At 42.5% G+C, this 23,736-nt stretch overlaps 1 protein-coding gene and 1 long non-coding RNA gene across 3 annotated transcripts in view; one reads left to right on the top strand and one right to left on the bottom strand.

Annotated features, from left to right (window-relative positions):
- Positions 1–6,045, bottom strand: part of LOC139749812 (uncharacterized) — a 19,166-nt gene extending 13,121 nt beyond the window's left edge. The window contains exon 1 of one of the 2 annotated variants that reach the window (XM_071664086.1): positions 5,891–6,045. The gene's annotated coding sequence lies outside the window, so the exon portion shown is untranslated. The remainder of the gene's footprint in view (positions 1–5,890) is intronic. The other variant, XM_071664087.1, reaches the window with a different exon arrangement.
- Positions 1,445–23,736, top strand: LOC139749813 (uncharacterized). Its single transcript, XR_011713042.1, has 3 exons — positions 1,445–1,554; positions 4,174–4,421; positions 22,843–23,736. It is a non-coding gene; the product is annotated as an uncharacterized lncRNA (long non-coding RNA).

Genomic DNA, 23,736 nt, shown 5'->3' with positions numbered 1-23,736 from the left:
GACCTTCCTAAGATAAAGCTCCTCCTTATGTAGTCTTTCTCTCGATGTTACAATCGTTTCGTTCGCTGTCGAGGATTTTTCTACGTTGCCAATCAACGCAAGGAGAAAGGAGGGAGGGAGTACTGGAGGAGTGATGCAATTGCGCATCAAGAGAATATGATCTCGTACCCAGGTCCCTCGTTTGAGATAGATAAAAGAAAATGAACAACACGCAGTCATTATATTTCCACTGCGCTGACTGTATATCTTGGGACTGATACTCAGTGGTGTTGTGAGAATACTGCTCAGTGGTGTTGTGAGAATACTACTCAGTGGTGTTGTGAGAATACTGCTCAGTGGTGTTGTGAGAATACTGCTCAGTGGTGTTGTGAGAATACTACTCAGTGGTGTTGTGAGAATACTACTCAGTGGTGTTGTGAGAATACTGCTCAGTGGTGTTGTGAGAATACTGCTCAGTGGTTTTGTGAGAATACTGCTGAGTGGTTTTGTGAGAATACTGCTGAGTGGTTTTGTGAGAATACTGCTCAGTGGTGTTGTGAGAATACTACTCAGTGGTGTTGAAAGAATACTGCTCAGTGGTGTTGTGAGAATACTACTCAGTGGTGTTGAAAGAATACTACTCAGTGGTGTTGAAAGAATACTGCTCAGTGGTGTTGTGAGAATACTACTCAGTGGTGTTGTGAGAATGCTACTCAGTGGTGTTGTGAGAATACTACTCAGTGGTGTTGAAAGAATACTGCTCAGTGGTGTTTTGAGAATACTGCTCAGTGGTGTTGTGAGAATACTGCTCAGTGGTGTTGTGAGAATACTAGTCAATGGTGTTGTGATAATACTACTCAGTGGTGTTGTGAGAATACTACTCAGTGGTGTTGTGAGAATACTACTCAGTGGTGTTGAAAGAATACTGCTCAGTGGTGTTGTGAGAATACTGCTCAGTGGTGTTGTGAGAATACTACTCAGTGGTGTTGTGAGAATACTACTCAGTGGTGTTGTGAGAATACTACTCAGTGGTGCTGTGAGATGGTAATGGAGCGTGAGGTCACTTCATCTAGATAATGTGGTTAAAGTGGTTACTTCATCGGGAACAATGTAGTGCATCGTCACTGGTCGTTAGGGTGAAAGTTATGTGGCTCTCTATGATTCATGTCATTTCACAAAGTAAATCAAGGTCACATGGTGTGGGCTGACAGTTGCCAGGTTTTGTCTATTTCCCTTTCATGCCAGTTATATATATATATATATATATATATATATATATATATATATATATATATATATATATATATATATATATATATTTCTAATCACGCTAGAGGGCAAGAATGTTTTGTGTGTACTGTGAAGTTAGCATCTTTGTCCTTCAAGAAAAGAGGAGAGAGAGAGAGAGAGAGAGAGAGAGAGAGAGAGAGAGAGAGAGAGAGAGAGAGAGAGAGAGAGAGAGAGAGAGAATCTTACTTGGCGTTTAAATTGCAGGATGTGTCGGAAGAGATTGATCCTGGAGGAGACTTTACTGCTGCTGTCGACATTATTAATGGTTTACCCTCGACGATCGACGTAAGTGTATAAGTTCATTGAAATTGTCAGGTGTTAACATCGTTGCGTCTGTGTGTGTGTGTGGGTGGTGTGTGAGCAATAGACTTTGGACGATGTAATGCGAGGTGGGGGTGGGTTGGTCTGAGAACCAAAGACTTCAGGACAGATGCATTAGAAGAAAGTTAGGATTAAAGTGGCGTCTCTGAGAGTACTTTGCAAAGAGGGATTTCTTTAGCATACCTCCACATCCGTCCATGATATACTTTGCTTAATGGAGATAGAAGAAATACAGTCGAAGATGGTGTAGTGTACTTTGTCATATGTTACAGTCGTACGTTACAATTAATCGTCCGAAAAATATTGGATGCAACTGTTGGAAAAGCCGACTCCCGATATTTGGATGAAGTTGTAGATATTTGGATTTGAAGTTGTAGATATTTGGATGAAGTTGTAGATATTTGGATTTGAAGTTGTAGATATTTGGATGAAGTTGTAGATAAGAGTCGAAGAGGAAGTAACAAGTATATTAGTATACGGGCCATCTACCCCAGATGGCCCGTATGACATTGAATGATCTACACGGGCCATCTACCCCAGTTGCAGATAACAGTGAATGACCTACTAGTAACCTTTGGGAGATCATTGTTCCAATCACCCCGTTTCTGCTCTCCGTTTCTAGAGATCCCTATTCCTAGGCTCCTAGGTTGAGCATGAAGCGGTTTTGAACAAGAACTTTTGGAAATACTGCCATTTACTTTGTTATATGGAAAAGGGGATATGGAGGGGGGGGTCGTATGTTTAATGTAAGAAGGATGAACATGAAAACCAAACAACCGGACGGTAAAAAGAAAAAAAAAATTAAAGAAAATGTACTGTAGTTCGAATATAAATGACCACAGAAAACCTGCAACAGACAAGACAAAATCTTATATAAAATCACAATACGATGCATAGAAGTATATCACCATAAATATATTTATATTATTTATTATACTTTGTCGCTGTCTCCCGCGCTTGCGAGGTAGCGCAAGGAAACAGACGAAAGAAATGGCCCAACCCACCCCCATACACATGTATATACATACGTCCACACACGCAAATATACATACCTACACAGCTTTCCATGGTTTACCCCAGACGCTTCACATGCCTTGATTCAATCTACTGACAGCACGTCAACCCAGGTATACCACATCGCTCCAATTCACTCTATTCCTTGCCCTCCTTTCACCCTCCTGCATGTTCAGGCCCCGATCACACAAAATCTTTTTCACTCCATCTTTCCACCTCCAATTTGGTCTCCCTCTTCTCGTTCCCTCCACCTCCGACACATATATCCTCTTGGTCAATCTTTCCTCACTCATTCTCTCCATGTGCCCAAACCATTTCAAAACACCCTCTTCTGCTCTCTCAATCACGTTCTTTTTATTTCCACACATCTCTCTTACCCTTACGTTACTTACTCGATCAAACCACCTCACACCACGCATTGTCCTCAAACATCTCATTTCCAGCACATCCATCCTCCTGCGCACAACTCTATCCATAGCCCACGCCTCGCAACCATACAACATTGTTGGAACCACTATTCCTTCAAACATACCCATTTTTGCTTTCCGAGATAATGCTCTCGACTTCCACACATTCTTCAAGGCTCCCAGAATTTTCGCCCCCTCCCCCACCCTATGATCCACTTCCGCTTCCATGGTTCCATCCGCTGCCAGATCCACTCCCAGATATCTAAAACACTTCACTTCCTCCAGTTTTTCTCCATTCGAACTCACCTCCCAATTGACTTGACCCTCAACCCTACTGTACCTAATAACCTTGCTCTTATTCACATTTACTCTTAACTTTCTTCTTTCACACACTTTACCAAACTCAGTCACCAGCTTCTGCAGTTTCTCACATGAATCAGCCACCAGCGCTGTATCATCAGCGAACAACAACTGACTCACTTCCCAAGCTCTCTCATCCTCAACAGACTTCATACTTGCCCCTCTTTCCAAAACTCTTGCATTCACCTCCCTAACAACCCCATCCATAAACAAATTAAACAACCATGGAGACATAACACACCCCTGCCGCAAACCTACATTCACTGAGAACCAATCACTTTCCTCTCTTCCTACACGTACACATGCCTTACATCCTCGATAAAAACTTTTCACTGCTTCTAACAACTTACCTCCCACACCATATATGTATATATATATATATATATATATATATATATATATATATATATATATATATATATATATATATATATCATTTTCTGAGGTTGCCTTTTGGTAAATGATCTTTCTCGTCTCTATTATTGCATTGACTCGGTGCCTTCGTCTGTGTGACACATTTGGTACATGCATCTGATTCATTAGTACTGTTGCCTAGTATTTCACTTGACAGTTTATTCCCTTTTGATGGTTTTTCTTTAAGTGAGTAGGATGAATCTGACAGAAAATTACTGCTTTCCCATAACTTCCACCATCAATGTATGGAGACGGCAGTGAGAAAGCACTGGTTAACTGTTATATGACCCTGAAACTCAGGTAAGTTAGGTAAGTCAGAGTTGAATTATTATTTCCCTTCCCTTCTCATAATACATACGTGACCTGTTCCTCTTTCTGTAACACACAGGAAAAAAAAAAGAAAAAAAAAAGAAGTTCGGAGAGCTACAGAAAGATGTGTGATACATGAGGGAATGTCTAGTCGACAGACAATCGCAGCCTGAGCCATGTCTCTTGAGTCAGACGCAAGCAAGTGTATGGCAAGTTGCTGACGATTCGGTTCCTTGAGGAACGCCGAAGGACGACCACCTCTCCCAACGAAGCAAATGATCAAATTGGTGGGAGTTCTGCCGGAACGAACTCCAATGCGGGAAGACGGTAAGTGTGGGTTGGGTTATAGGCGGTGGGGTTAAGGCGATGGCTCTAAGAGACAAAGGGGTTAGAGGTTGAGGCAATGCTTTAAACAGACTGGGGATGGGGTTTGAGGCAATGCACCTAAGACGCAGTATAGCTAGACACCAGCGTCTCCCTCTCTTTCAAACCAATCCCAGATATCTATTCCCTAAACACAGGAAGTAAGCTTAGGTGGGCAAGGATAAATACACGACAATCATCTGCTGCCATTGTATGAGGATGCAGACTGAATCATTGTGTTTCCAGGCCATCCTTGTCCTGCGCTTGAGCGTCGAGTGATTTTGACGTATTGCAAGCAGGGTTGACCTTCATCTTCCATTCTACCGACTCAGATGTATGTATGATAAGCTGCTTGTGTGTGTGTGTGTGTGTGTGTGTGTGTGTGTGTTCCTTCCACAAAGGACACGATGCGCACTATGCGCCTGGCCGCTGCTTCCCACAATTTCTGTGTGAAGACTGGGCTCTCGAGGATTGACCGTTAAGATATCTTATTCTCCTCTTGATCAGCCGAGCTGCGGAATTCATCTAATGTTTTCGACTTTTTCTAATCCTATATAACACATTCTCTCAAAAGATCTAAGTTTCTGAACATTTACCTGGAGGAAAAACAGGTATGTATCCCAAAAACTTCTCTTTAATGTAATGTTTCGCTGTGGCACTTGAGAAGTGTAATATATATGTGTAATGCGTGGCGGGGTGGTGATGGGAATGAATAAAGGCAGACAGTATGAATTATGTACATGTGTATATATGTATATGTCTGTGTGTGTATATATATGTATACGTTGAGATGTATAGGTATGTATATTTGCGTGTGTGGACGTGTATGTATTTACATGTGTATGTGGGTGGGTTGGGCCATTCTTTCGTCTGTTTCCTTGCGCTACCTCGCAAACGCGGGAGACAGCGACAAAGCAAATAATAGAAAAATAAAAAATCGTAGCCTAAGCCAGGTATTCATATTATCAATCAACCGATAAGGGTGGATGAGCAGCTGGGTTGACTGTGGACCAATTGCCGCAACCAGGTTTCGAAACCTATGCACTCGACCCTGTGCAGTGAATGCGTCACTGTCAGTTTCTAAAGTTTGTGGGCAGAAACTAGAACACTGTGTCTTAAGAAAAAAAGACACAAGAAAATAGAGCCTTTTAGATATGGACGTTAAAGAATATCGAAGCACAGAAATGTGATAACACTCTATTAATAATAACAAGATACCTGAAATTTTGAGTCACTATAACTTGCAAAACTGATGCTACGTAAAAAAACACACATCTACACTGACTTTGTAACACCCTATGTCACATCACCCACTTGGGATCTCACCGACTACGACCCTTGTAATCCTCTATGTGCTTCTACCACTCTCGAGATGATCATGGGATAAGCTATAAACTTGCCCAGGTGACCATCACTACTCAATTGTAACTCACCGTGCGACTCACTCGATGCAGTCTAGGAGCAATGTGGTGATAAGAGGTGACAGAGGTTCTGATCTTCCTCGGACGTTTGAGTAACCGTGTGTACGGAGACCCGGCTGAGCAGTGAGTGACACTCGTTGGAAAGGGGTAGTGCTAAACCCTCGTAAGCGTTGTTGCCACATCCTCATGACAACGTCTTGTCGTCCTGTAAGGACCACGTTCGTTTTCTGTTGGTGTGTATGTGTGTGTGTGTGTGTGAGAGTGTGTGTGTGTGTGTGTGTGTGTGTTCAACTCATATGCACTGCAGCTGCCCACCACCACCTCCTCCTCTTCTCCTCCTCCTACCTTTCCCCCTCCTCCTCTCTTCCTTGTACAAGAGCAATTATGAAGATAAGATATGTATATATACAGAGAAAATAGGGTAAACTTTCCTGATGGAAAGTGAGTCGCGCTGTGCCGACTCGGTGCTTCTTTTCACGCCATGTCAACTCGATACCCACACGATCTTATCTTTCCATCATTTATCTTTATCATTATGATATCAGAATTATACTTCTTTATATATATATATATATATATATATATATATATATATATATATATATATATTTTTTTTTTTTTTTTTTTTTTTTATACTTTGTCGCTGTCTCCCGCGTTTGCGAGGTAGCGCAAGGAAACAGACGAAAGAAATGGCCCAACCCCCCCCCCCCCCATACACATGTACATACACACGTCCACACACGCAAATATACATACCTACACAGCTTTCCATGGTTTACCCCAGACGCTTCACATGCCTTGATTCAATCCACTGACAGCACGTCAACCCCTGTATACCACATCGCTCCAATTCACTCTATTCCTTGCCCTCCTTTCACCCTCCTGCATGTTCAGGCCCCGATCACACAAAATCTTTTTCACTCCATCTTTCCACCTCCAATTTGGTCTCCCTCTTCTCGTTCCCTCCACCTCCGACACATATATCCTCTTGGTCAATCTTTCCTCACTCATTCTCTCCATGTGCCCAAACCATTTCAAAACACCCTCTTCTGCTCTCTCAACCACGCTCTTTTTATTTCCACACATCTCTCTTACCCTTACGTTACTTACTCGATCAAACCACCTCACACCACACATTGTCCTCAAACATCTCATTTCCAGCACATCCATCCTCCTGCGCACAACTCTATCCATAGCCCACGCCTCGCAACCATACAACATTGTTGGAACCACTATTCCTTCAAACATACCCATTTTTGCTTTCCGAGATAATGTTCTCGACTTCCACACATTTTTCAAGGCTCCCAGGATTTTCGCCCCCTCCCCCACCCTATGATCCACTTCCGCTTCCATGGTTCCATCCGCTGCCAGATCCACTCCCAGATATCCAAAACACTTCACTTCCTCCAGTTTTTCTCCATTCAAACTCACCTCCCAATTGACTTGACCCTCAACCCTACTGTACCTAATAACCTTGCTCTTATTCACATTTACTCTTAACTTTCTTCTTCCACACACTTTACCAAACTCAGTCACCAGCTTCTGCAGTTTCTCACACGTGTGCCTGTGCTCACATGTTCGCGTATATAACGTGTCATTTGTCCTTGAGCACCCCGACCCTTCTCCGAGGGGGGGGGGAGTAAGTTGTCATCAGCTGCGGAATATTTCGCCACCCGTACTGGACATGTCTCGCTGCAGGCTTACCAGAGGGAGGGTGATCTACGCAGTTTGTGTAACTGTTCCTCCAACCAATCAGAATGTAACTGAAGCTCATAGCCAATCAAAATGTAAGGTTGTATAGCTAGCAGGGAACGCTTATATACCCATGACACCCGCTGAGTCTCTCTCTTTCTAGCCCAGCGAGGTAAGTGGTCCACCCCTGCTGTAAGTCCTGCTGTGTTGTAAGCCTGTAAGCCCTGCTGTGCTATAAGCCCGTTATAATTATTAGTGTAATGTTATCGAAGAACTGCCTTAGAGGAAAGAGAACTCCTGGCTTGAAATCTTATCTGGAATGTTAAGTCACGTACGAATGTTACCCCATGTTTAATGTTAACTCTTATGATCAGTGTTAACGTAATGTTTCATGCTTGATTTATGTGCCTATCTTTGTACACTTGAATTCTTTCATTATAAGTAGATTTAGTGTAATGCTGGTCTTTAATTCAATCCCATAACTTTATTATTGTGTTATCCTGAGTTGTGCCACTTGACAAATCTAGAACGTCCTTGCAAGACAAGGAACAGTAGTATTTGTAACATATGTTACTGGCGACCTTGCCTGAATAAGTGTTGAATTCGTAACAATATATATATATATATATATATATATATATATATTTTTTTTTTTTTTTCGTACTATTCGCCATTTCCCGCATCAGCGAGGTAGCGTTAAGAACAGAGGACTGGGCCTTTGAGGGAATATCCTCACCTGGCCCCCTTCTCTGTTCCTTCTTTTGGAAAATTGAAAAAAAAGAGAGGGGAGGATTTCCAGCCACCCGCTCCCTCCCCTTTTAGTCGCCTTCTACGACACGCAGGGAATACATGGGAAGTATTCTTTCTCCCCTATCCCCAGGGATAATATATATATATATATATATATATATATATATATATATATATATATATATATATATATATATATATATATATATCTTTTTCTTTTTAGGATAGGTATTTAGGGATGACATCAGTCATATACTAGATAGGGTTGCAGGCCTAATGTCCTTCTTCCTCACAGGTCGATGGATGTAAAACCCAACTGAAACAAGCAAACTAAACGATGAGAACGCTCAGTGCTTAACTGTTAGGACGTACTTTCCAAACCCAGACGGTGTGAGTTGCATGGAGTGTTGTCCGCCTATTAGGCGTCTTGCAGATAACAGACAGACGGAGAATCCTATGCGTGATTGCCATAAGCAACGACCATAGTGATATAAAGAGAAACTAGCGATACACACTGAAACGCTGCGTACCGACCGAATATGGAAGTCTAATGACACAGGGTTGATCATTGGACTATAAGTGTGGATAGCAACAGTGACCCAGCGTAAATGATGTGTTCGCACAGGGTGTTCGAGAATGATAGCATCGAACCGACGTGTGACTTGAACCCAAGGCCCCAGCTGCGTTTTCCAGGACACCCCCAAGTGACCCGAGCGCCACAACGACACCCCACACCAACGCCACAACGACAACCCACACCAACGCCACAACGACACCCCACACCAACGCCACAACGACAACCCACACCAACGCCACAACGACACCCCACACCAACGCCACAACGACACCCCACACCAACGCCACAACGACACCCCACACCAACGCCACAACGACAACCCACACCAACGCCACAACGACAACCCCACACCAACGCCACAACGACAACCCACACCAACGCCACAACGACAACCCACACCAACGCCACAACGACACCCCACACCAACGCCACAACGACAACCCACACCAACGCCACAACGACAACCCACACCAACGCCACAACGACACCCCACACCAACGCCACAACGACAACCCACACCAACGCCACAACGACAACCCACACCAACGCCACAACGACACCCCACACCAACGCCACAACGACACCCCACACCAACGCCACAACGACACCCCACACCAACGCCACAACGACACCCCACACCAACGCCACAACGACACCCCACACCAACGCCACAACGACACCCCACACCAACGCCACAACGACAACCCACTCCAACGCCACAACGACACCCCACACCAACGCCACAACGACAACCCACACCAACGCCACAACGACAACCCACACCAACGCCACAGAGGCAACACACGTCCCATAGAACCATCTCTGGCTTAGAGAAAAAGTTACCCAATGCCATCCATCTTCACAGTCACACCAAAAAAAACCTTAAAGAGGGAGATGATTCTCCACCCAAAAGACGCCTCCTCAGCCAATGCCCTGGGTATCGTCCTTTCAAAGGACTCGAACACGGCCGTGAAAGAGACTCAATCCGGCTATCCCTTGGGGAACCATCCCTATGGATCTGGAGGCTGACCGCTGCATTCCGCTGACAGACGAAACTAACACAGACTCGGCAGGTTGTCATCACCCGCTTATGGATCTACAGCAAGTCGCATTAGATCTAAAAGTCTGAGGCAAATACGAGATGCGACCTTGCATGCCTGAACCATTCAGATGTTTGGGCACCACCAGTCAATGACCTCCAACAAGGACAGATGCGGTATATGCGCAATGAGGCACACAACACAAGAACTGTGCCTCGCTACATTAGATAAAAAAAAAAAGAGGTGAGAAAAAAATGATATCCAAATGTACCAACTGCGAAGGGAAACACCACGTAGCGTGGAACCCACCAAGCACGCGGCCTTTACACCCACCAAACGCACCGCTATCTCCATGTCGGCCCTTCTCAGGCACCTTCTTCGTTTGGGGCCAGCAAGAGCAGCAGCAACAGCAGCCTCTCCGCCTCCGCCTCTCCAGCCCGCACATAATACAGAACACTTCCTCCCAGCGCTAAGATATTCGACGACATTACCCCCCCATTGTTACTGAACCGGAGAAACCACCTTGCGTCACCCAAGACATCGGCGAAGAATTGAGCAGCCGATCCCAAGAGGCATGATTCACGTGGCGGACCTAAGCAAGGTCTTGGCCAATGTTGTGGAGGGTCTAGCCAGAGCACTGCTGGGCCACAGGCACCAAAGCGACACAGCTCTCCGCCCTGGTAGTGGGAGGAGCGTTCTGCAGAACGCCTGTGTTTGAACCATATAACAGCAATGCTACGATGCCTCTTCTTAACGTTGGCTCTGGGTTCTGAATGTTATGCGCAACACAAACCAATTCTCTTGCGCAAGAGTTGGCCAAGTTGGCAAACATCAAGATAGAAAAACAAACATAGAAAAACAAACAAAAAAAATCATCTTCACTGTTTTTGTTTTTGTTTGAGTGTTTTTGTAACAAATAAAAGATGATCATCTATGATTTTACATCAGACTTGCGTGTTATCTTGCAATACACATCAAGGTCTGCCATAACAGGATTGTTGTCAAGGGTTAAAACTACTACGCACGGTTGAAGTCGGCCGCTTCCCAATCAGCTGATATCACTTATCTACATCTCAACTCTTGTAATCGTTCCGTTAAGTTTAGGGTTATATCTGTGTGGGAATATTGCTTATCTTACCTTTGGTTTTGGAGTCTCTTTAGTTTTATACAAATGAAAAAGAATCATCCTTTTGAATAAAAGATTTATCTACAGATACTCATAATCTCTATCAAGTTTTCGCATTCCTTTTTCTTTCAATTAGACCATTAGATAAATCCTGGTAACATTCTCGTCAATACTTTCTTAAAAGTAAAGAAAAAAAAAAGGAAAAATATTCATCGGTTTAAGCTTATTGTCATGTTTGGTGTAACAGCAAAAACCCGCCTTATCAACTCTCCGAGTTCCAAACACTATTTTTTTTCCACAAATAGTATTAAACTCGTCTTTAGTACGATCTTCCTCAGTGGTTCATTATCACTTCGTAAAGGTCTTGCTCCCCTTAAGGCCTGATCGGCGGGCTTGCCCGTTAACGGGCATATTTGACGGGCAAACGATCAAATTGCTCGAAAGCCCGCCGAGCGAAATCACTGAGCTGGTGCCCGGTAACTGGAGTTTTTACCCTGCCAGACGCAAGATAATATCGTGAACCCACAGCGGGCCTACATCCCACGGCATAGTAGCATAGTGAACATTTAACGATGGCAGCCCATGATAACTCTAGTGAGCCACCAACAATTTTTTGGTCTAAAGCATTTACTAGTACTTTGACTGACCTTTATCGTAAGAATCCATGTTTATGGAATGTGAAGCTGAAATGCTATAAGAACAGAGACAAACGCATAACAGCAGTGAGGGCTATTGCTGCGGAGATGAGAGAGCATTATGTGGAGACAAGCTTTGCTTTGATATGCGTGTACTGTACTGCAACTCCGAATAAGTAGATCCACTTGCTAAAAATCGCAGAGTTGCTTCCAGACGAGCTTCTGCTGTTTCTCATAACTGTGTCTTTCTTCACTATGTATGGCTCCACCTTTGATAACAAGATGTAAAAAGTGCTTACACTCATCCTCAGGTAATTTCTGAAGTCGTGTTCCTCACTACTTTTGTAGTTCATGAAGTATTGTTACAGTGCTTCCAAACATACTTCTTTTCTTTAACCAATCTTTACACCATATCCTTTTCTTCTTTTCTTCTTGAGACACAAAGCTATTATCATAGAGCACAAAATCTTTTTCTTGACAATGCTAGGCACCATGGTTCTCGTACCGCACTCCACCCGCTACTGGCAACATCGTTGGGCAGGCCCGGCTGTTCATCACTTCGGTCGTGTGGACAACATTCACGGGCAGGCCCGCCAGAATTTGCGAGTTAACGGGCAAACCCGCCGATCAGGCCCGCTCGTGTAGACAGGCCTTTACAGGGCAAGGTCATGTTTGCACCATTCTCCCTTCCCCTCTCCCTGCCAGTGTGGTCCTCGTCTTTGCTACCATCCGTGTAAGTCAATGTTACTTCAAGGTCAAAATCATTTTTGCCTCATCCATCCATCCGTCCCCCCGCCCCCGACCGACAGACTAAGCCTCGCTCCAACAAGGACTTAAACTTGTATAAGCTTTCATTTTCGTCAATTTATGCTGTAAGTTGGTAATGTTATTCTCTTTGTTGTTATGTACGTGTTTCATTCATATCTTATGCTTTTTTTCTTTCCTTGTTCTTTTGATGGATATATTTGCAGGTATATTCCGTTATGTTTGAATGCTATATGCTTGTTTTTGTTTGGTGTACGTGCATGTGGTCTTTGAGATGAGAGGTTGTGTGGTTGGCTGGTCGCCTTACTGGCGTGTAACTTCGGTGTAAATAAACACTGTAGATGATATTCCAATGTAAATATTTAGCTATTATTATCAATATACTTCTGTGTTTCTTCTAACCTTGATGCGGACCATACTTAATGAATGAACCATCTCATTAAAGGAAGTCAAGTTTAGTGGAGAATAAGTATTAAAAAGAATTTAATTTTTTATTCTTATCATTACTTGTATGAACAAAGCACAGAAATTATATGAAACATAGGCACTTAAAATCTCTACATTTATATCCACGAACAGTGAATAAAATCGAACACAGTCTTAACGTTGTAGATATGCGTGTTCTTCAAGCAAAGTTCCGATGACGACTCCCTCAGAAATGAGTATAGCTTAACCGTTTTCTACACGTTCTCCCTCTTAAATTCCTATTTTACCCCATGGGATGGAGCTAATGGCAACTTTTGGCAGCTGAAAGTACCGGATATCTGTGGGTACTAGGCAGTTGCAGTTCCTAATCACATCTCTTTCGAGCTGTCCACCTGTGTTGTTCTAGACTCTTAGTTTACCCAGGGCACTGGCGACGTATGGATATAGCTGGTGTGTCTGTGCTTATAGGAAAGTGCTGACCCATTTTTAGGGGGTGTTGCGTTGTGAAAACATTACCTCATATGAGCCCAAGTTTATGTAAGGACCATCGGCTCGTGTGTAAAAACTGAGAAAGTGTAAACATTCAGTTGCTGTCGCTGTAAGGATAGCATGCTTTTCTTTACAAGCGTCAGCATAAACACACACACACACACACACACACATATATATATATATATATATATATATATATATATATATATATATATATATATATATATATGGAGGGCAAAAGTTATAGTTTAATGTGTTTAGATAAAGAAAATATAGACACAGACATAAGAGATGATCTTGAGCAATTTTTTTGTTGACGTTAACGACCGTTGTGAATCGAGCAGTGAACTATTGAGAGAGACCTCGTTTATACGACAGTACAAGTAAGTGAAGTTATCACCGCTTTAATAGCCTCATATCTTCATTTATGTTTCCATTATCATGAAATTTAATGGTGATACATGTGAATAGCTATGTTTTCTCTAAGCTGTGTAGAAGCTATACATATTTTTTTTTTACATATGTAAACAAAGCTAACTACTTTTGTCCTTGTTGTGAATCGTGTTGAAATGTATATGTTTATTGTTTTTGTTTTAGCGTTTGTTATATTTTTCGTGGTTGTTTGTTGTTAAGGTGTTTAGTGTGCTTATTATGTTCATGGTTTGTTTGTTGTTTTGGTAAAGACAATAACAGTCGGTTTTACGTTCGCTGGCTACACTGCTTGGTTTTGCGTTCGCTTGCTACACTGCTTGCATTTAATGTTTTCAATTTTCTATTATTTTAACTTTATTAGGGTTGGTGTATGTTATCTCTGAGGTTGAATGCTTTCAAGATCGTGTTTTTTTTCGGTGACAAAATAGTATTTCTTTCTCAGTAAGAACGTATTTTAATGAAAACTATGTAAGCAAGTTCGATGCTAGCGTAAAACACAGCCAACCCCCCCCCCCCCCCCCAACCCTGGGCTGGTAAGAGTAGCGAGAAATACAGAAAATGTGAGATGAAATCCCTGTATGTTTTTACTTTAGCTAGGGATGCGCGAATAATCTCAGTCATGGACTTGAGGCGACATTAGATTGTATCAAGTCTCTTCTTAAACGTATTTATGGTAGTGTTTTTAACTAACTAGCATACCATATGTTAACGATGCTGTTGAAGAAAATATATATATATATATATATATATATCGCCTTATTCGAGATAAAAAGAAAACCTTTACCTGGGAGTTTGTTTGTATCCATTATACTAATTGCTTGTTAGATGATGATCATCAAAGCCTTTGATATAATTTCGCATACCTGTGTTTTCAAAATTCAATGACTTTGCTTCTGTAAGTCGTTTAGTTGGCTCTCAGAGTTGTTTACTCTTCTGGGAATGATCATGGTAGTAGGTCTCCTCTATAATTTCCTTCCATTTCGTCTTGCGACCTTTATTATTGAGTGATCATAACTGAACACTGCATTTCTTGTACTCAAACGCACTTGGAGACTCGCTGAGCAACCTGCCGAATTCCGCAACACACCCAATTCGTTCAGGTGTAACCTGCCCTACAGAAAGGTATCAGGTCACTGCACCACAAAGTTTACGAACTAAACTTCCCTTCGAGAGGCAAAGGACAGCTGATACTAATCTTAATGGAGAAGGCAATCCATCTATAATGTTATTTTGTCTCTCAAACGACAAACAAGGTAGCAATATTTTGTCTTAAAGTTGATTTGGTCTTTCCTCGGCTACGTCGTTGGTAACTAACATGACAAAATGCAAATTATTCATTGTCAGCGTAGCGTTCCTTTACTGCGTAGTCTGCACCATCCACGTAGGCACCTAGAAAGATTAGGTTCAATATCAGCTCCATCTAAGTCCCTTTCACTTATAGATTCCTGCGCCTTATTTCCGATTAGACTGTATTCACACATAGGCTTTCTTTCACTGTGTCTTCTCATTACATTGCATTTACTTGGATTGAATATAATAAACAATGTATCAGATTCGTTTGAGAGTTTGTCCAGTTCCCTTGTAAGTTAGTGGAATCCTTCTTTACATTTTGATTCACCAATAACCTTAGTATCATCCGCAAAATAAAGAAAGCATTCAGGCATGAACCCTATCCTACGAGTGAGTTATTCACATAAATCTAGAAGAGCGATGGTCCCAGGAGTGAGTTATGGGGCAGACCACTTGTGAACCCCAACCCCTAACAAGTGTCCTTCGTTTTCTTTCACGAAAGTAATATTCTACCTAACCAAAGAGTCTCTTCATTATTTCTGAGTGAAGATTTAACTTCTTTATCAATCTGCTACGTGAACGCGGGTTAGTGTCAAATGCTTTCTGGCAGTCCTGATTCACAAAATCCACCAAACCATATTTGGTGTCCAGGATGGAGGTTACTACCTCACAGAATTCTACCTTGAGAGATTCGTTACGCGCGATCTCGTTTTCCCCGTCCATATTTGTCTCTCATGCAAGTAGTCATTCCTTTCCAAACTCTCGTCCATTATACATATATCTGGATATCATTTCCAGCATCTTGCAGACTTTCCCAGTCTCCTCTCTTAAAGTTTGGTATGATATTTTCCTTCTTCCATTCCACTGGTTCCATTCCACTGGCATTGTAACCTCCTCCAGGGATGACATGAGCATTCCAAGCGGCCTGTCAAGCTTATGTTTACTTCACCACCATTGGTGGAGAATCGTCCTCTCGGGTTGCGAGCCATCATATATTGGCCATCGCCCTTTAGTATTCTGTTCATTTCTTTTCTAGTGTTTTTTTGTGTTTTTTTTGTCAGTGCTTTCCAAGACTTCCCTCCCACTCCATCTCACTGGTGTTGTACAGTTTACGGTGCCTTCTACTTTAGAGATATCACTGAACTTGTCATTCATATCCTGGTATTTCCCTTCCATCATCCTCTGTATTCGACATCCTGTCCCTTTTGAAGACACTGGAGGCATGATGACGTAAAACAGTTCAGCTGTTTTCTTTTTATTTCAAGCTGTCTTGGGTAGTCGACCTCAGTCATCGTAGACTGAGTTGGTATGGTCGTCGTAGACTGGGTTGGTATGGTCATCGTAAGGGTTTCCCTTTAAAGCTGGGTGATGACTCACGTATCTCTCCAGTGAGCCATCTGAATTTTCTTTGCCTCTTTTTTTTTTCAGGGTTATGTGTTGTAGAGTGTATTTCCAGGTTTTATTTTGTAGCTTATATTTCTAGGGTTTCATTTTGTGGCCTATATTTCCAGGTTTTATGTTATGGCATATATTCCCAGGTTTTATGTTGTAGCATATATTTACAGGATTTCATATGTGGCGTATATTTCCAGGTATTATGATGTAGCATATATTTCCAAGGTTTTATGTTGTAGCACATATTTCCAGGTTCTATGATGTAGCATATATTTCCAGGTTTTATGTTGTAGCATATATTTCCAGGGTTTTATGTTGTACCGTATATTTACAGGATTTCATGTTGTGGCATATATTACCAGGTATTATGATGTAGCATATATTTCCAAGGTTTTATGTTGTAGCACATATTTCCAAGGTTTCATGTTGTAGCATATATTGCAGGTTTTGGCGACGTAGGGTACGCACAGTTATCTTAAGTGATGGTTGTTTCAAGTGACGGGTGTTTCAAGTGATGGGTGTTTCAAGTGATGGGTGTTTCAAGTGACGGGTGTTTTAAGTGACGGGTGTTTCAAGTGACGGGTGTTTCAAGTGACGGGTGTTTCACGTGATGGGTGTTTCAAGTGACGGGTGTTTCAAGTGATGGTTGTTTCAAGTGATGGGTGTTTCAAGTGACGGGTGTTTCAAGTGATGGGTGTTTCAAGTGACGGGTGTTTCAAGTGATGGGTGTTTCAAGTGATGGTTGTTTCAAGTGATGGGTGTTTCAAGTGATGGGTGTTTCAAGTGACGGGTGTTTCAAGTGATGGGTGTTTCAAGTGATGGGTGTTTCAAGTGATGGGTGTTTCAAGTACGCTTGGAGTGTTCCCGATTATTGCCGTGAAGGAGAGAACCATGTTGTTGTGGTGTGGGCCACGTTGCCACATGGCTATGTAGCTGTAGTGGGAGTATGTTGCCACATGACTACGTAGCTGTAGTGGGAGTATGTTGCCACATGACTACGTAGCTGTAGTGGGAGTATGTTGCCACATGACTACGTAGCTGTAGTGGGAATATGTTGCCACATGACTACGTAGCTGTAGTGGGAATATGTTGCTACATGACTACGTAGCTGTAGTGGGAATATGTTGCTACATGGCTACGTAGCTGTAGTGGGAATATGTTGCTACATGACTACGTAGCTGTAGTGGGAATATGTTGCTACATGACCACGTAGCTGTAGTGGGAATATGTTGCTACATGACAACGTAGCTGTAGTGGGAATATGTTCCTACATGACCACGTAGCTGTCGTGGGAATATGTTGCCACATGACTACGTAGCTGTAGTGGGAATATGTTGCTACATGACCACGTAGCTGTAGTGGGAATATGTTGCTACATGACTACGTAGCTGTAGTGGGAATATGTTGCCACATGACTACGTAGCTGTAGTGGGAATATGTTGCTACATGACTACGTAGCTGTAGTGGGAATATGTTGCTACATGACTACGTAGCTGTAGTGGGAATATGTTGCCACATGGCTATGTAGCTGTAGTGGGAATATGTTGCTACATGACCACGTAGCTGTAGTGGGAATATGTTGCTACATGACTACGTAGCTGTAGTGGGATATGTTGCTACATGACCACGTAGCTGTAGTGGGAATATGTTGCCACATGACTACGTAGCTGTAGTGGGAATATGTTGCTACATGACTACGTAGCTGTCGTGGGAGTATGTTGCCACATGACCACGTAGCTGTAGTGGGAATATGTTGCTACATGACTACGTAGCTGTAGTGGGAATATGTTGCTACATGACTACGTAGCTGTAGTGGGAATATGTTGCCACATGAATACGTAGCTGTAGTGGGAATATGTTGCTACATGACTACGTAGCTGTAGTGGGAATATGTTGCTACATGACTACGTAGCTGTAGTGGGTGTATGTTGCCACATGACCACGTAGCTGTAGTGGGAGTATGTTGCTACATGACCACGTAGCTGTAGTGGGAGTATGTTGCTACATGACCACGTAGCTGTAGTGGGAATATGTTGCTACATGACTACGTAGCTGTAGTGGGAATATGTTGCTACATGACCACGTAGCTGTAGTGGGAGTATGTTGCCACATGACTACGTAGCTGTAGTGGGAGTATGTTGCCACATGACTACGTAGCTGTAGTGGGAATATGTTGGTACATGACTACGTAGCTGTAGTGGGTGTATGTTGCTACATGACCACGTAGCTGTAGAGGGAATATATCATTACATAACTACACTGATGCGGTGGACGCGAGTTCTGTATCTCGCTGTGATGGTCAAATGTTACCGTATGACATCACTGTTGTGCTTGGGCGGGGGATCTAATGAGTGAGGGAGGTAGGGAGGTTGTGGTGGGGAGGAGCGGCTATACATACATGGGACTGTATTATTCTGTCGCTGTGGGAAAAAAAAAAGAAAAAAAAAAACTTCTCACCGAAGGGAAATGACATCCACGTCTGTGGTGGCAAAGGACGCATGTTGAAAGATATTTTTCCCCCCCTCTTTTTTTTTTTTTTTTAACCCCCCCCCCCCCCCACGAGAGGTCAACACAAAGGTTAAAAGTCGGTACAAGCATTCGAAGGGTATTTCCTACATTTTGAAAGAGACATGCAGCAATACGAGTGCCTGCTGGCAAAGGGGGAGGGTGAGGAGAGGGAGGGGGGGATGAAGAATAAATTCGAGATTTGGGGATGGTTTTTTTGAGCTTGGGGGAAGGGAGAGGTGGGTCTCCTCCTCCTCCACCTCCTCCTCCTCTCACTCTTCTGCTGCCGTGGGTAGCTTGAGCCACAGCTGTGGGAGACAGACAGACAGACAGACAGACAGAGAGACAGACAGACAGAAAGTGTGTGTGTGTGTGTGTGTGTGTGCGAGAGAGAGAGAGAGAGAGAGAGAGAGAGAGAGAGAGAGAGAGAGAGAGAGAGAGAGAGAGAGAGAGAGGGGACTTGACTACAGATATCTACTCTGGTAAGCCTTCTTATGGTCAGTCGGGGCGTCAACCTGACCGCTCTTTGTCACATTTGATCTCCCTGTCACCACCTCACCTGGAGACCAAGGTCATTTGATGGATTGATTGATTAACCCTCCCCACCACCCACTTCATCTCACCAACAACAGCCTCGTCTTATTTTTTTCACCTTAACTCTTTATATATATATATATATATATATATATATATATATCTTCTTTCTTTCTTTCATACTATTCGCCATTTCCCGCATTAGCGAGGTAGCGTTAAGAACAGAGGACTGGGCCTTTTAGGGAATATCCTCACCAGGCCCCCTTCTCTGTTCCTTCTTTTGGAAAATAAAAAAGAAAAAAAAAAAAAAAGAAAAAAAAATTGAGAGGGGAGGATTTCCAGCCCCCCGCTCCCTTCCCTTTTAGTCGCCTTCTACGACACGCAGGGAATACGTGGGAAGTATTCTTTCTCCCCTATCCCCTATATATATATATATATATATATATATATATATATATATAAAGATGTTCTGGAAGGAGGTAAATAAAGTGCGTAAGACAAGGGAGCAAATGGGAACTTCAGTGAAGGGCGCAAATGGGGAGGTGATAACAAGTAGTGGTGATGTGAGAAGGAGATGGAGTGAGTATTTTGAAGGTTTGATGATAGAGTGGCAGATATAGGGTGTTTTGGTCGAGGTGGCGTGCAAAGTGAGAGGGTTAGGGAAAATGATTTGGTAAACAGAGAAGAGGTAGTAAAAGCTTTGCGGAAGATGAAAGCCGGCAAGGCAGCAGGTTTGGATGGTATTGCAGTGGAATTTATTAAAAAAGGGGGTGACTGTATTATTGACTGGTTGGTAAGGTTATTTGATGTATGTATGACTCATGGTGAGGTGCCTGAGGATTGGCGGAATGCGTGCATAGTGCCATTGTACAAAGGCAAAGGGGATAAGAGTGAGTGCTCAAATTACAGAGGTATAAGTTTGTTGTGTATTCCTGGTAAACTATATGGGAGGGTATTGATTGAGAGGGTGAAGGCATGTACAGAGCATCAGATTGGGGAAGAGCAGTGTGGTTTCAGAAGTGGTAGAGGATGTGTGGATCAGGTGTTTGCTTTGAAGAATGTATGTGAGAAATACTTAGAAAAGCAAATGGATTTGTATGTAGCATTTATGGATCTGGAGAAGGCATATGATAGAGTTGATAGAGATGCTCTGTGGAAGGTATTAAGAATATATGGTGTGGGAGGAAAGTTGTTAGAAGCAGTGAAAAGTTTTTATCGAGGATGTAAGGCATGTGTACGTGTAGGAAGAGAGGAAAGTGATTGGTTCTCAGTGAATGTAGGTTTGCGGCAGGGGTGTGTGATGTCTCCATGGTTGTTTAATTTGTTTATGGATGGGGTTGTTAGGGAGGTGAATGCAAGAGTTTTGGAAAGAGGGGCAAGTATGAAGTCTGTTGGGGATGAGAGAGCTTGGGAAGTGAGTCAGTTGTTGTTCGCTGATGATACAGCGCTGGTGGCTGATTCATGTGAGAAACTGCAGAAGCTGGTGACTGAGTTTGGTAAAGTGTGTGAAAGAAGAAAGTTAAGAGTAAATGTGAATAAGAGCAAGGTTATTAGGTACAGTAAGGTTGAGGGTCAAGTCAATTGGGAGGTAAGTTTGAATGGAGAAAAAACTGGAGGAAGTAAAGTGTTTTAGATATCTGGGAGTGGATCTGGCAGCGGATGGAACCATGGAAGCGGAAGTGGATCATAGGGTGGGGGAGGGGGCGAAAATCGTGGGAGCCTTGAAGAATGTGTGGAAGTCGAGAACATTATCTCGGAAAGCAAAAATGGGTATGTTTGAGGGAATAGTGGTTCCAACAATGTTGTATGGTTGCGAGGCGTGGGCTATGGATAGAGTTGTGCGCAGGAGGATAATGTGCTGGAAATGAGATGTTTGAGGACAATGTGTGGTGTGAGGTGGTTTGATCGAGCAAGTAACGTAAGGGTAAGAGAGATGTGTGTAAATAAAAAGAGCGTGGTTGAGAGAGCAGAAGAGGGTGTTTTGAAATGGTTTGGGCACATGGAGAGAATGAGTGAAGAAAGATTGACCAAGAGGATATATGTGTTGGAGGTGGAGGGAACGAGGAGAAGTGGGAGACCAAATTGGAGGTGGAAAGATGGAGTGAAAAAGATTTTGTGTGATCGGGGCCTGAACATGCAGGAGGGTGAAAGGAGGGCAAGGAATAGAGTGAATTGGAGCGATGTGGTATACCGGGGTTGACGTGCTGTCAGTGGATTGAATCGGGGCATGTGAAGCGTCTGAGGTAAACCATGGAAAGTTGTGTATGTATGTATATTTGCGTGTGTGGACGTATGTATATACATGTGTATGGGGGTGGGTTGGGCCATTTCTTTCGTCTGTTTCCTTGCGCTACCTCGCAAACGCGGGAGACAGCGACAAAGCAAAAAAAAAAAAAAAATATATATATATATATATATATTATTATTTATATATATATATATATTATATATATATATATATATATATATATATATATATATATATATATATATATATATATATATATATATATATTCCTATGAGTCCACGGGGAAAATGAAACACGAAAAGTTTCCAAGTGCACTTTCGTGTAATGATCACATCATCAGGGGAGACACAAGAGACAAATGTAACAGTCAGTTGGTATACATCGAAGAGACGAAGCTAGGACGCCACTTGGTAAACATGTTTACGCCTTTGGTAAACATGTTTACCAAATGGCGTCCTAGCTTCGTCTCTTCGATGTATATCAACTGACTGTTATATTTCTCTCTTGTGTCTCCCTTGATGATGTGATTATTACACGAAAGTGCACTTGGGAACTTTTCGTGTTTCATTTTCCCCGTGGACTCTTAGGAATATCTTGATCACGCGCAAAATTGTGATCCTTTCCAATATATATATATATATATATATATATATATATATATATATATATATATATATATATATATATATATATATATATATATATATATATTATCCCTGGGGATAGGGGAGAAAGAATACTTCCCACGTATTCCCTGCGTGTCGTAGAAGGCGACTAAAAGGGGAGGGAGCGGGGGGCTGGAAATCCTCCCCTCTCATTGTTTTTTTTAATTTTCCAAAAGAAGGAACAGAGAAGGAGGCCAGGTGAGGATATTCCCTCAAAGGCCCAGTTCTCTGTTCTTAACGCTACCTCGCTAACGCGGGAAATGGCGAACAGTTTGAAAGAAAAGAATATATATATATATATATATATATATATATATATATATATATATATATATATATATATATATATATATATATATATATATTCCTAATCGAATCCCATCACCACCAGATCGACTCGAAGCCCATCACCACCAGATCGACTCGAAGCCCATCACCACCAGATCGACTCGAAGCCCATCACCATCAGATCGACTCGAAGCCCATCACCATCAGATCGACTCGAAGCCCATCACCACCAGATCGACTCGAAGCCCATCACCACCACCAGATCGACTCGAAGCCCATCACCACCAGATCGACTCGAAGCCCATCACCACCAGATCGACTCGAAGCCCATCACCACCAGATCGACTCGAATTTTCCTCAGTGACCCTTATGGTTCAGTCCTGCTAAATTCAATACTGACGAGTTTTTTTTCTTTTTTTTTGGGGGGACTATGGCGGATAACCAAGTGTTGACAAAAACATCGTCTAGTTCGAAAGGGCCAAAACTAATAAGAGCGAATTTTATGCATTTTTTATCTATGGATCGAAGTCTTTCACTTATATACGCATGAAAAGTCTCTCCCTTAAGGCAATAGAGAGGCTATCGACCAATCAAAACTGTTCACTATACAGGTATCAGATTTATAAGAGGGGAAAAAAGAACGGCAGTGTCAAAACAAAGATGATGTTGGTCCCATTGTCTGGGAAATGGAAGTAGTTGGCGCCTGTTCTTGGAGGCTGTCTCGGCTTCTCGAAACTTCTCCAAGAAGGCTTCACGGGTTCGATTCCCGGCGTTTGCCTCAATCATCCGCATTTGTGATTGTTTTTTGTTTTTTTTACCCTCCCTCACTTCTACTTATAACGTTAGTTGACAGACGCCTTGAAACCAACTCACAAATCCCACTGGTGAACGTATTTGACATCACGAAACCTTTGTGAAAAGTAGAAACACCATTAACCAGTCCCAAAGAAGCTGAAATTCAACCCATTTTTTAAAAATAAATCAACCATGAATCTTA

Source organism: Panulirus ornatus, chromosome 8 (genome assembly GCF_036320965.1).
Source record: "Panulirus ornatus isolate Po-2019 chromosome 8, ASM3632096v1, whole genome shotgun sequence".
In the NCBI taxonomy this organism is placed as follows: domain Eukaryota; kingdom Metazoa; phylum Arthropoda; class Malacostraca; order Decapoda; family Palinuridae; genus Panulirus; species Panulirus ornatus.
Note: the sequence above shows the minus strand (reverse complement) of the source record. Positions and strands in the feature narration are given on the sequence as shown.